The sequence below is a fragment of the Carlito syrichta genome, unplaced genomic scaffold (genome assembly GCF_000164805.1).
Source record: "Carlito syrichta isolate Samal-C Ts95f unplaced genomic scaffold, Tarsius_syrichta-2.0.1 Scaffold166458, whole genome shotgun sequence".
Classification (NCBI taxonomy): Eukaryota; Metazoa; Chordata; class Mammalia; order Primates; family Tarsiidae; genus Carlito; species Carlito syrichta.
This window is the reverse complement of record NW_007110554.1, coordinates 25339-39005: the sequence shown is the minus strand read 5'-3', so window position 1 is coordinate 39005 and position 13667 is coordinate 25339. Positions and strand designations below refer to the sequence as shown.

The window sequence follows — 13667 nt, the reverse complement described above, 5'->3', positions numbered from 1 at the left end:
CTGAGGGGTCAGGCTGATGGTGGTCTTTTCACTCCCTCTTCAGTATATCTCAAAGGAGAATCCCCATTTCCTCCAGGTCATTTCCATCCAGCAGGATGCTCCAGGAGGCAGGTAAGAAGCAGGGACTGTGCAGGGTGAGGTGAGGACCCTATCACCTGCTCACATCATCCCCAGTTAAGTGGATTCTTCAGAACTGACTGAGAGAGACTTATAGCTTGAGTGGCTGTCCAAGCCAACAGGGCACCATGAGTGCTATTGTGTTCCCATTCTTCAGTACAATACCTTGGTTCTTTTCAACAAATGGTGTCAGTCTTGAGTAGTATCTCAGCACAAGCTTGGGAAGGGGATGAGAGTGAAGGTGTGTTAAGTCCCCTCATGACAGTGGAGCTCCCTCCCTCCACCCTACTTATCTCCCCATAACATATCACTCCTCACACAGCTCCCAACTCTACCCACCATGTGTCCGGTCACAGTTTCACAGGATCTTGGCTGGCCTTGGAAAGTCCTAGTAGAACACGGCATCCACCAGCAAGGAGGGCATGTAGCTGATGGGGAGGTAGAGAAGTTTGGTATCACAGCCAGTGGAGTAGCGCGTGCAGGGGTGGCGGGCAGTTGGTGCGTGCTCCATGCAGTTTGTCACCAAGGACAGATCCTCTGAGCGCTTTTGTTCAATGGATTCTTTTCATGTCTGTTAGGAATGAGAAACTATCCATATGTACTCCTGCAAGCAGTCCTACTTTGGGGTCAACACTGAGCAGAAAGTGTCTAAGATTTTATTCTCCCTTCCACCAAAGCACTGCCCAAATCGATTTCACTCAAATCGATTTGAGTGAAGCTGGCTCTGGCTGGGAAAACTGTTTTCATTGAACCACATCTGGCTCTCTTCCTAGGAAATCTGGACTTCCCAAATTGAAGCCTTCAACTCGCACTAGAAATCTAATCACATGCAACCATCTGTGGGACTAAAGGCAGCTTCCCAGGAGGCAGTAACGTGGATTTCAGATAGACACGGTCCCAAGTTCTTTTTAAAAAATTTTTTAGAGTCCAGATCTCACTCTGTCACCCAGGCTGGAGTGCAGTAACATGATCCTGGCTCACTGCAACCTCGACATCCTGGGCTCAGGTGATCCCTTTGCTTTATCCTCCCAAGTAATTGTGACTACAGGTGCATACCACCACACTTAGCTAATATATTTAATTCTTGTAGAGACAGTCTCATTATGTTGTTCAGGCTAGTCTTGAATCCTGGACTCAAGCAATCCTCCTGTGTCAGCCTTCCAAAGTGTTGAGATTACAGGTGTGAGCCACCATGCCCAGCCTAGTCCCAAGCTCTAATAAGCCTGGGCACTTGCTGATCAAAACCAATGTATTTCCCAGCACCCCAAATAAGAGTGGACCTGAAGGTCCTGACTCTGTGGGCAAGACAGAGCCTGAAGGACAATCCCCAATATTATTGGAGGCACCAATGGTCAACCAAGAATTGCAGATGACGGTTTGTGTCCCCCACTGTTCATAGTTCACACACTGGATGCTAGAAACTTCTCACCATAGATCTGCTTAACCTTTGACCTGCACAGTCCCACACCTCCCATAAGTTCTTTAAGGCTCTTTCCTTGCTGATAGCACCAGTTTTGAAAAAAGCAGGCTCAAGTGTGGAAAACTTCACCCCAAAGAAGAACAGCTCCCTCCTTCAGGACATAGAGACCTGGGACAAACTTAAAGCGACTTAGAAGGAAACACTCAAATAATAACATTGAAACAAAAACATTAAAACATAGCATTGGGTTGAGATAAGCTAAAAAAAACTTGGGATGTATCATGTACAACAGTCTGGGAGTAAAAATTATGATGGTGGCTTTACCTCTCTTTAGGATTTTCATGTTTTTGATACCTGAGCTCACCAGCTCCAAATCCTGTTTTCTGCAGCAAGTTTCCATGTCAGTGTCATCTCCTCCCACTCTTCACATTCAATGAATCTCCTGTTTCACACCCTCTGCCCTAGTCTTAGCTCCCCACACTCACAGCCAAGCTGCTCCCTGCAGTCAGTGGGTATCTAAGATGTCCATGAGACCTAGTGGGTGTTCTGAGTCAACCCCTTCTGTGGGGTTCCACTGCCAACAGAGTGAAGGGCAGCCTTTGTCCACAGGTCAGAGATCCTCCCTGAGGCCTCCCTGCCCTCCTGCCCAACATCACCTTCCAGGACTGGCTTTGTCCTTGACCCCAGGGGGACCCCACAGTACAGGCAGTTGCCTCATGCTCACCCCGTGCCTGGGCTGACGCCTCCCTCACGCAGGAGCCCCTCCCACCCTCCTCACCAGGCTGCCAAGCAGAGTTCTTCAATTCTGGTAGTTGCATGGCCAAATGACTGACTTGCTCTCACCTCTATAACGGTTGACAAAAATGATTCTGCATCTACTTGTCTCTCTGCCTGTTCTCAAACTTTTAAGTCAGAGATAAAAGCCTTATTTTCACTCTTGCACACATTTCTTGGGTACTCAGACAAGTGTCTAAAAGGGTGTGTGTGATATTGAGTCAGAGGTTCTACCCACCCCCTCAAGGGCTCCCCGCAACTGATTGTCAAGGCGGCTATGGACATGGGCTGTGTTGGGTTAGACAGTCTCCTGTATGTGGTGGTCTTTTCACCACCACTCAGCCACATAAGGATGGTCCTGGCGCCTGGAACACTCCTTCCCTAGGGAGGAGTAGCCCAGAAGCCTTGTGTGTGTGGGTGGGAGGGGATCATCTCCTTGTGTGGTCATGTCTTTCCAGGCTCAGATTAGTGATTGTTCAAGGGTTCTGCTTCAACATGTGTGTGTCCACGGCCCTTAGGCTTACCCAGCTTTAGTAGTTCAGGTTCCAGGGAGGAGGGCTCGAGTTCTTCTGTGCTGCAGAGAGGGAAGTGACCTTGCCAAGAGCTGATATCAGAGGCTGGGAGAGACTCCCTGGCCATGGGGACCAAGGCACACTATTGCAGCTGATCTTGACCTGTTTCTTCTGGGCATCAGGAAATCCACATTCCATCCAGCACTGACCGTGTGGTTTCCATTGGTGAGTTCGACACCAAGGGGCATTGGGAAGAAGAATTTAGAGATGTTCCCTAGAGCAGTACTCAGTACATGGTGCTCTCCCCCTGGGTCTAGTAACATGAACACTGTGTTCTGCTTAGTAGGTTCTAAAGCCAAATGATAAGTGTTCAGTGTTGCCTCAGACAGTTTCTGACTGAGGACCTCTTCCAGGGCAGAGAGGTGATTAAATAAACCTTATGACCTGGGGCTCTCCTCACTCTTCACACAGAAATGTGCTTCCCAGTGAATGGCCAGCCACGTCCAGAAAGAGAAAGAGGAGAGGGGTCACAAATGACGTCAGAGAAGGACTCGATAAAGGGCCTTCAGAGGCTTTAATTAAGTGATCTCCCAGGAACAGTCTTCCCCAGAAGAATAGAAGCAGGAGGACTCAGAGAGGGCCCTATCCCAGTCTAATACCTGAGGGAGCCTGAGAAGGCCTCCACGCCATATTTGGAGATGCAGTAGCTCCCACCGCGAAGGGACACCTGGCCCATGACACTGGAGATGTTGACCATCTGGTCCCTGGCCTTCCTCACTAAGGGTAGCAGGCTCAGGGTCACATCAGTCATCTCAACAGGTTCATATCCAGTATGGTCACAAAGTCTCCTTGGTCAGTCACTTACTGGGGCCCGAAGGCATGCCGATACCAGCATTATTCACCAGGCCTCAGGGTCCTGGACAATGAGAAGATGAGAGAGCCACACTGTGTTGTGCCTATCCAGTGTGGACACATTAGGGTACAAGTTCACACCCCAGTTGAGTGGTGGCCTCAGGATAGGTGAGGGATGGGGAGTGGCTAGAACAGAGAAAACATGGGGGCTGCAGGGCTGGGACCTGCACACCCTGCAGCAGGTGGAGGACAGAACCCAAGCCTCACTCTTTGGATTCCTCAGGGCCCAGCCCATTGCCTGATGGACAATGGGCATTTCACCCCATATTTGAGGGTTGCAGGAACTCAGGTTGAAGACATGTTGCCCGCTTATGACTCTGGAAACAAAGACACCAGTGTTTGTTGTCTATACATTAATTTTGTCCTTGCAGACTTTAGCTACATTCACCTGCAATTTCAGCTTTTTCTGAACACATTATATAGTGAGTATTCAGCAGTTGCGGATAGAATAAAAAAGATGGGAGAGAGAAAGAATGAGGAAGAGAGGAAGAGAAAGACTGAAAAAAGTAAAAAGACAAGTCTAATATCTGGACATAATTTGATTGGAAAGACAATCAGAATTCTTAGATTTGGAAAACTCAGAGCACAGTCCTGTATAAAATATCTGACAATTAAGTTCACGAACTTATTCTTTTAAAAGTGCTACATACCTCATTGCTAAATATCACTATAGTCACCTTCAAAGTACTCCCTTTGGGAAGCTGTGCACTGTCGGTGCCTAGTCCACCAGTCTAAGCAGTTTTGGAACTCTTTTTTTTCTGGAACGGTTATTGGAGTTTTTGTCATATTACCTTTGACATTCTGAACGTCATCAAAATGCCTTCCTGTCAATATTTTGTTTATCTTCAGTTTAAGAAAAAAGTCACTGGGGCCAGATCAGGTGAGCAGGGAGGGTGTGCCAATACAGTGATTTGTTTACTGGCTAAAAACGCCCTCACAGACAGTGTTGTGTGAACTGGTGCACTGTCATGATGCAAGAGCTCCTTCACGACCATTTAACCATTTTTCTGTCAGTGTTTTTTGGTCTGCTGTGATTCTCACAGCAAGTCGACAATCTTGACTCACAATCTGACAAAGTTTTGCAATGTTTTCATCAGTTCTGCTTAATACTGGCTGTCTTGACTGCTCTTCATCAGTGACGCTTCCTTTCCCCTCAGAAAAACATTTAATCCATTTGTGCACGGCCGTTTTCTTAATGGCATTGTCCCCAGAAACTTGGACTACTATGTCCCTGATTTCACTTCCACCCTTGACAAGTTTAACAAGAAATTTAATGTTTGCCCATTTCTCTAGTTCAAGTTCCGACACTCTCGCAACTACACACAAAAACATGCAACAGCGATAATGAACGCCACTCCGCAAGACACTGCCACATGTCGACATGAACAGAGCTGAGAGACACTGATATATCAAGGTTATGAAATCTCACCGAGTTGTTTGTACAGTGCTGCCAACGTAAATGCCTGGTGGCAAGTTCACAAACTTAATTGGCAGCCCACGTATGACCTTAGGGGACTGGTTTTGAAAGCTTCTGTATCCAGTAATGGGAAACAGTCGGGGCGGGGGGGGGGGGGGCGGGATGGGCAGTAGTGGGAAACTGCCAGGGGAGGGTGGGGCATACCTCATCAACAAGGGTCCCTGCATAATGAACATTTGTCTGCCTAACCCTGAATTGTACCCCACATCTTCAGAATTAAAAAGTTTTAAAAAAAGAAAGATCCTATATCAATATTGAGCAACATTTCCACAGAAGGCACTTGGGAGTTCCATGGACACTCTTTTGGGATGGGGCAAGACAGCCTTAACTCACCACGTAGCACTTTATGCATCTGACCTAGAAAATATCACCCACGGCCTGGCTTAGTGACTCGGCCTGTAATCCCAGCACTTTGGAAGGCCGAGGTAAGTGGATTGCCTGAGCCCACGGGTTAGAGAACAGCCCAGGCAACTTGGCGAGACCTCGTCTCTACAATAAATAAAAAATTAGCTGGGTGTGGTAGTGTGCGCCTGTAGTTTCAGCTACTTGGAAAGCTGAGGTGGAAGGATCGCTAGAGCCCAGCAGGTCGATACTGGGGTGAGTGTGCCACTGCACTCCGGCCTGGGCAACAGAGTGAGACTCCAACTCAAAAAAAGGGGTGGAGGGACAACCCCTTCTTGTCCCCTCCCACTGTGGGAACTTTTCTGTCCTCTCAATAACTTCTGCTTTCTACAAAGAAAGAAAGAAAATGTCACCCTCTCCTCCCAATCAACTCGAAAGTCACCCTCCCACCTTCTTCAGTAGCAGGTGCACTCAGTTCTGAGAAAATCTCTCAGGAAGATACAAATAAATGATCCCAAGGACTTAGAGTCAACAGAGTTTCCAACCTTCAGACTTCACAGAGAAGCAAAGGATCCCTTGAGTGAGGATATGAGGTGACAATTTTTGATCTGGAAGAACTGACCCAGGAAGGCAAATGCCTTTCCTGATGAGAAACATGCCCAGGTCTTATGGGGAATCCTAGTTCCCCACCAAAATATCTTTTTTCAAAGAATCCAATCAATCTACATCTTTATAGAGATCTGGGTAAATAAAAGTAGACCAGAATGACATTAGTGACAATAAAAAGTAGGGAAAAGGGTCTATATCAAACTATTATAAAGTCTGACTATTTAAGTTTGTGAACTTGCCACTGTGCGCTTACATTGGCAGCACTGTACAAATAACTTGATAAGGTTTCATAACTTTAGTATAGCAATGTCTCACAGCTGTGTTTATATTGACACATGGCAGCATCTTGCTGAGAGCGTTCATTATTGTTATTTCGTGTTTTGGGGGGGCTGTCATGAGAATGTTGCAGCTTAAATTAGTGTAATAAACAAACATTGCATTTCTTGTTAAACTTGGCAAGAGTAGATTGAAATCAGGGTCACATTAGTCCAGGTTTCTGAGGATAATGCCATTAAGAAAAATGGCAATGTAAAAATGGATTGAGTGTTTTTCTGAGTGGAGAGAAAGTGTCACTGATGAAGAGAGGTCAGGACAGCCAGTAATGAGCAGAACTGATGAAAACACTGCAAAAAATTTGTCAAATTATGCATTAAAATCATCGGCTGACTGTGAGAATCATAGCAGGCCAAAAACCATCAATAGAGAAGCAGTTAGGAAAATGTTAACTGAAAATCTTGGCATGAGAATGGTGTGTGCAAAAATGGTCCCAAAGGAGCTCTTGTATCACAACAATGCACCAGCTCACATGGTGCTGTCTGTGAGGATGTTTTTAGCTAGTAAACAAATCACTGTATTAGAACATTCCCTACTCACCTGATCTGGCCCCAGAGACTTTTTTCTTTACCCAAGATAAAGAAAATATTGACAGGAAGGCATTTTTATGACATTCAGAACATCAAGGGTAATATGACGAAAACTTTGATGGCCATTCCAGAAAAAGAGTTCCAAAACTGCTTAGACAGGTGAACTAGGCACTGACCTTGGTACACAACTTCCCAAAGGAAGTACTTGGAAGGTAACCGCAGTGATATTCAGCAATGAGGTAGGTAGCACTTGCTCTAGGATAAATTAATGAACTTAATAGTCAGAACTCAGATACAAGACTGTGTTCCAAGTTTTCCAAATCTAGGAATTAAGGTTGTCTTTCCAATCCAACTGTACCCAGACATTAGACTTATCTTTTTAATTTCTTTTGTCTTTCTCTTCTCTTCCCTCTCTTCATCATTCTCCCTCTCTCCCGTCTCTCTTATTCCAACAACAATTGTTGCATACTCACTGTATAAGGTGTCCAGAAAATTGAAAATGCAGGTGAATGTAGCCAAAGTCTGCAAGGACAACTTTAATGTGTAAACAACGAACATTAGTGCCAGTGTTTCCAGAGTAATAACTGGACATCATTTCTTCAACCTGAGCTTCCACAATCAAATATGGGGTGAAATGCCCATTGTCCACCAGGCCGTGGGCTGGACCCTGAGGAATCCAAGAAGCAAGGCTCATGGCTCTCCACCTGCTTCAGGGTGTGCAACTCCCAGCCCTGTAGACCCCGTGTTGTCTCTGTTCTAACCACTCTCCTTCCCTTACCTATCATGAAGCCCTCACTCTACTGGGGTGTGAACTTGAGCACTAATGTGTCCACCCTACACGGGCACAACACAATGTTGTTCTCTCATCTTCCCACTGTCCCACTCTGAGGCCTGGTGAATAACGCTGGCATTGGCAAGCCTTCGGGCCCCAGTGAGTGACTGACCAAGAGGACTTTGTGACCATACTGGGCGTGAACCTGTTGGGGATGGTTGATGTAAACCTGAGCCTGCTATCCTTAGTGAGGAAAGCCAGGGACCATGTGTTCAACGTCTCCAGTGCCACAGGCCAGTTGTCCCTTTTCGGTGGGGGCTACTGCATCTCCAAGTATGGCGTGGAGGCCTTCGGAGACTTCCTCAGGTATTAGACTAGGATAGGGCCCTCTCTGAGTCCTCCTGCTTTTGTTCTTCTGGAGAAGACTTTTCCTGGGCAATCACGTTATTAAAGCCTTTGAAGGCTCTTTATTGAGATCATTCTCTAACTTCATTTGTGACCTCTCTCCTCTTCCTCTTTCAGGATGTGACTGGCCATTCACTGGGAAGCACATTTCTGTGTGAAGGGTGGCAGGAGGGCCCCAGGGTATAAGGTTTATTTAATCACCTCTCTGCCCTGGAAGAGGTCCTCAGTCAGAAACTGTCTAAGGCAACATTGGACACATTATTTGACTTCAGAACCTGCTAAGCAGAACACAGTGCTCATGTTACTAGACCCAGGGGGAGAACACCATGTACCAAGTACTACTCTAGGGACAGTCTCTAAATTCATCTTCCCAATGCCCCTTGGTGTCGAACTCACCAATGGAAACCACACAGTCATTGCTGGATGGAACATGGATTTCCTGACATCCAGAAGAAACAGATCAAGATTAGCTCCAATAGTATGGCTTGGTCCATGACAGGGAGTCTCTCCCGCCTCTGATCAGGTCTTGGCCTGGTCACTTCTCTCTCTGCTGCACAGAAGAACTTGACCTCTCTCCCCTGGAGCCTGAAATACTAAAGTTGGGTAAGTCTAAGGGCCATAGACACACATATTCTGAAGCAGAACCCTTGAACAATCACTGATCTGAGCCTGGAAAGACATGAACACACAAAGAGTTGATCCCTCACCCCCACCCACCCACACGCACAAAGCTTCTGGGCTACTCCTCCCTAGGAAAGGAATGTTCCAGGCCCCAGGCCCATCCATATGTGGCTGAGCAGTGGTGAAAAGACCACATACAGGAAATTGTCTAGCCCAATACAGCCCATGTACATAACCACCCTGATATTCAATTGCGGGGAGCCCTTGAGGGGGTGGGTAGAGCATCTGACTCAATATCACGTTCACCCTTTTGGATACCTGTCTAAGTGCCCAAGAAATGGGTGCAAGAACAACAATAAGGTTTTGTCCCTGACTTCAAAGTCTGAGAACTGAGAGAGAGACAATCAGGTCCAGTATCATTTTGCCAACTTTTATTTTATTTTATTTTATTTTTTATTTGGAGTCTCACTCTGTCACCCAGATTGGAGTGCAGAGGCTGCTCCCAGCCACCACAACCTCGACCTGCTAGGCTCCGGCGATCCTTCTGCCTCAGCCTTCCAAGTAGCTGGAACTACAGGTGCGCACTACCACTCCCAGCTAATTTTTTGATTTATTGTAGAGATGAGGTCTCTCCAAGTTGTCCAGGCGGGTCTCGAACCCACGGGCTCAGGTAATCCACTCACCCCAGCTTCCCAAGGTGCAGGATTACAGGCTGAGCCACCGAGCCCGGCTTTGCCAACCTTTATAAGTGTGTGACCAGCCATGGCGGTTATGGCAGCCACCAGAATTGAGGCGGGTCCTGGAGATGGATCTGAGCTGAGGAGAGAAGAACTCCACTTGGTAGCCTGGTGAGGAGGGTGGGAGGGGCCCCTGGATGAGGGAGTGGCCTCAACCCAGTCCCAGGGTGAGCACAAACTGACTGCTTGTGCTGCGGTGTCCTCCTGGGGTTAAAGACAAGGCCAGGCCTAGAAGGTAATGCTGGGCAGTTGGGCAGGTAGAGTTCAGGGAAAGTCTGTGGTCTGTGGACAGGTGCTGCCCTTCATACTATTGGCAGTGGAACCCTCCTCAGGGCAGCCACTGGGTCTCATGGGCATCCAGACACCCACTGACTGCTGGGAGCAGTTTGACTGTGAGGGTGGGAAGTTCAGGCTAGGGCAGAGGGTGTGAAATTGGTGCATGGTGGGTGGAGTTGGGTGCTGTGTAAGAAGTGATATGTGGAGAGGATGTGAGCAAGTGGAAGGAGTCTCGGCCCACACCGTCCCTGCCTCCTGGAGTATGTCATAGCTAGGCCAGTCTACATCTCCTTCTGGATGGAAATGACCTGGAGGAAATGACCTGGTGGATCCCCCACCTCTGAGATACCCTGAATGAAAGTTAGAAGATAGCCGTCAGTCTGATTCCCTCAGACCTCATGTGGCAACTATGCAGATACTGGCTGGGTGGTGGTGTCTTTAACGGGGACCCTGACAGAGGATACAGAAAGCAGTTTTTGATTTCTGTTGAAACCACGGATTTCTCCAGATTTCTTTGCTTTAGAATAAATTCGGGGTATGGAAGTATAAGAGGAGGAGGCACGTACCTTCATGGTGGTCAGTGGATGAGAAGGAAGAGCTGGGGAGGGATTTGGAAAGGGAAATTGCCTTATCCCTACCCTCCTTTAGCACTGCCTGTAAATGTCAGCTGACTGTGAGAAGCATAACAGACCAAATAAACATTGATAGAGAAACAGTTAGGAAAACTTTAATTTTGGCATGAGATACGTGTGTGTAAAAATGGTCCCGAAGGAGCTCTTCATCATGACAATGCACCAGTTCACACAATACTCTCTGTGAGGGAGCTTTTAGCCAGTTAACAAATCACTGTATTGGAATACCCTCCCTAGTCAACCTAATCTGGCCCCAGTGAGTTTTTTCCTTGCCTGAAGATAAAAGAAACATTGAAAGGAAGACATTCTGATGACATTCAGGACATCAAGGATAATATGACAGCAGCTCTGATGGCCGTTCCAGAAAAAGAGTTCAAAAATTGCTTTGACAGGTAGACTAGGCACTGGCGTTGGTGCATATCTTCCCAGGAAGAGTACTTTGAAGGTGACCAGAGTGATATTCAGCAATGAACTATGTAGCCCTTTTTCTGGGACGAGTTCACAAGTTTAATTGTCAGTCCTTGTATGGCTTATATAAGTGCTGCTGTATGGCTTATATAAGTGCTGCTGTATGGCTTATATAAGTGCTGCTGTATCAAGGACAGAGTACTCTAGATCATTAAATAATACATTAAAATTTTTTTATTATTGAAAAATGTTCATCTTCTCTGAGAGAATAGAATGTGACACCAACCATGCAGGAAATATTTCAATTCCATACAAATTTGAAAAGATTTATGCATTTATTTGGGGGACATTTACCTTCCAATTTAAGGACAAATTTTGTTTTTACCTTTAAACTCTTCATTATTTTCCACAATCATCGTGTGGTACATTCATTCTTAGATAAACAAGATAAATATTCATTTCTTCCCCTAGTAAGACAGACAAATAGTGTAGATAAAAGATAAAGGAAAGAAAAAGCAACCCTTTACTAGTTGTGCTTTCCTAAGCCAGTCCTTATCTGGTGTCCTCCAAAAGCAGGGACAGACTTAGCTGCTGGAGGGTGGTGGCACCTGTAGGAACAAGGAAGTCCTGAGAACTTGGCTGGGTTCCAGCTTGTCCCCCAACTCCTGCCACCCATCCATACTTCCAGCCCACTTACCCCTTCTCCACTCCCTCCAGAAAGTCACCCCTTATCTTCCCAGGCACTCAGTACGAAGCACTTCAGAACTTCTGCTTACAAAGGAGAGGAGAAGACAGAGAAATCTGGAGGGAAAATTCTCCACAGGGCACACTCTCCTCAAGACTAGAGCACTCCAAGGTCAGGGGGCCGGAGAAGAGAAGAAGAAGGGGCTCAGGATGGCCTGGTGGGTGGGAAATAGGAGACAGCAAGTGCTACTTCAACCCAAAGACACCTAGGACTCTTTCCAAGGAGCTGACAGGTAGTGTCCCTTTCACACAGAGGGAAGAACAGACACACACTTGCGAAACCTAGGTGGTACCTCTGTTCCCCACATGCTCCTTCACCCACTGGGTGGCTGCTGTGATGCTCTCTGTCTCGGTGACTTCCAGGATCACTGTCCACAGACTGCCTGATGTCTAGTCCCTCAGCCATTTTACCCCCTTCTCCGTCAGACATACAGCCAGCACCCTCAAGCCTCACGTGCCCAGCTGTCTGGCCAGTAGGTTCCCAAAACCCGAGTCACAGCCGTGGTGAACAGATACTTGTTTGCAAGGTGGCTCACCATTTGCCTCTCCCAGTACCAGCGCACAAGGTAGAACAGGCCCACGAGGGTCGCCAGGTAGAGCCACATGGCTTTGCCGAGGACCGACACACTCAGACTGGGATACCAGAGTCTGATCCCTGTTCAGATAGAAGAATTTAAGTACACAAAGGGCTACAATGGCCATTAAGCCTCCAGGTTCTCTAGCATGGAGTCCTCACTTCCTTCCTGATCACTGTCTTTCTGCAAAGAGGCTTTTTATTCTTGCTCCTCCTCTCTCCTCTTTGAACCGATTATGTAAGTATTCATACATCACCTTGAAAATTCCATGTTCTGCCGAGTAGGAACATATCACCCTTCAGCAATGCTTTCCTTGTCTCCTGGTTTCTTTGCCTTGCTGTGCACACACAGGCGTCCAACAGGTCCTCTCCTCCACACACATACACACACCATAACACACACGACTCTGATCTAAGTATAAGGGTCGAAATTGTCCCTCCATATCTCCGATGGCAACGCTCCTGGACCTAGGTCTCCTGAACAGAGAAGGAGTATACTGGGAAGCTACACTTGGTTTCAAGACACATTAGATTGACATCTCTCTCTGAGCCTAGGTTTTCTCATCTAGCTCAGTACCCAGTATCAAGCTGCAGAAAATTGGTCACTGTCAGTCCCTCTAGAGGAAGAACAAGAAGCAAAACAGTGGACAGGAATCGTCCCTTTCTGCTATAGTAGTTTCCTGGGGCAGAAAGAAGGACAAGATCCCAAACGGGGAGTCTGAGCTCAGAGACAAAGAAAGGAAAAAGAAGGGAAGGGGGTTGGGAACCCACAGGACGGAAACTCCCAGAGCTGCTGAGAAGTAAGCATGGTTTGACTCACAGAAAGCAGAAAACAGTGCTCACCCTTTCACCTCCTGAAGATGTCCTTTCCCCAGCCTGGGTGCTGGGTCCATTGCCCTCTGCCCTCACACATCCAGAACCTTCTCAGTGATCAGCATCTCCTTCAACCAAGAATCTTCAAGGGTCACGTGCAGAGATACTTCCCAATCCCCACACCTACTTCTTCTCTCTTGTTCATCCTGAGAGGGCCCTTTCCTGGGCAGGCAGGTGCTTCCCAGTCCACTCCAGTTCACTCCAGTGTCTGTAGCAATGAATTCCAGGAAGACCCAGAGAAGGCAACCAGAGGGAGGAGGAGTCAGGGTGACACTCCCTTATCTGGACCCAAAGGCAAAACATGAAATTCTTCAAGGACTCCTTCTGCTGGGAGATCCTCCCCCCCCCCCCAGCTACACCCAGAATCCTTTGACAACTGAAATGAGGGACTGAGGCATGTCTCAATCATCAAGGTTTATTAAGCCACCTGTAGAGCATTACCAAACCAAACTGTGGTCTGTCCTCTTGGCAACACAAAGCGAAACTGATTTGGGGTGGCAGGGAGAGGAAGTGAGGTACTTACTGCAGGTTGCCAAGCAAGGAGAATTGACTATTTAGGGTTAATTCCCAATGGCTCCCAGGTAAAGGTTTTTGCAGGT

The 13667-nt window shown here is 47.2% G+C and overlaps 1 pseudogene; it reads right to left on the bottom strand.

Moving 5' to 3' along the window:
- Positions 1 to 505: 505 nt before the first annotated feature.
- Positions 506 to 12226, bottom strand: LOC103252537 (annotated as a pseudogene).
- Between the last annotated feature and the right edge of the window lie 1441 nt (positions 12227 to 13667).